At 32.8% G+C, this 940-nt stretch overlaps 1 non-coding gene across 1 annotated transcript; it reads left to right on the top strand.

Annotated features, from left to right (window-relative positions):
* The first annotated feature begins 618 nt into the window (after nucleotides 1–618).
* On the top strand, nucleotides 619–706 carry TRNAS-GCU (transfer RNA serine (anticodon GCU)). The gene has a single exon. It is a non-coding gene; the product is annotated as a tRNA-Ser (tRNA).
* Nucleotides 707–940: the final 234 nt, after the last annotated feature.

Raw genomic sequence — 940 nt, forward strand, 5'->3', positions numbered from 1 at the left:
TCTGAAAAAAAAAATGGACCTTCGAAATCCAATTTTATGTGTAGCGCAAAGGAGTTGCGATTTCTTCTTATTCCTATAGAACATCTAGTAACAAGAATATGAAATCGTAAATAGCGAAAAATTCTTGTCTTGCGCGGTCTAAGTCTAAGGAAATAAAAAAAATTCGCTTATACAATTTCATCTACATCGAATTTATATATCAGAATAGCGGATAGAGGCATCATTAAAGGAGTCAGGTCTACTTACTTTATGCTTCTTTCCAATTTTATGGTGGATTTGATAAGAACCCTTTTTGCTTTCTTGATAAATAATCGACAAAAAAAGCGTTTTTTTTTATATAACCTGCTTGTTTTATTATAATTATAACAAGTCCTATATGGAAATGCCCGCTAAAGAGAAAATCTATTTGATTGTCTCTCGGCCAATATCGATTTTTAGAAAGAAAAAACAAGAATTTTCTTCTTTTTTTATTAACATTAAGAAAAAAGAATATAATTAAAATGGAATTGGCAATATAATTTTTATAGACTTTTGAAAGAAAAAAAGGGGGTTTTTTGCAACCGTTATTTCTTATTTCTTGCCTATATCATATCACGGAAACCTTTCGCTTTGGAACGTGGAGAGATGGCTGAGTGGACTAAAGCGGCGGATTGCTAATCCGTTGTACAATTTTTTTGTACCGAGGGTTCGAATCCCTCTCTTTCCGCTCCCTTGGATCATTTGGGACTTTCGAATTGGAAAGAATTCTGACCCCCGGATTTTCTCATAGATAAATGTACGAAACAAATCCAATAAGAAAAAAAAAAAACTGAATTTTTACTCCTCGCGTCCAGGATTCCGTCCTGGGTCATTAGATAAGAATCCAAAGATAAAGAGTGAAACAAAGAATATCACTACTGTATAAACAAAAAGTTTGAGAGTAAGCATTACATAATCTCCA

Source organism: Aegilops tauschii, unplaced genomic scaffold (genome assembly GCF_002575655.3).
Source record: "Aegilops tauschii subsp. strangulata cultivar AL8/78 unplaced genomic scaffold, Aet v6.0 ptg000318l_obj, whole genome shotgun sequence".
Lineage (NCBI taxonomy): Eukaryota > Viridiplantae > Streptophyta > Magnoliopsida > Poales > Poaceae > Aegilops > Aegilops tauschii.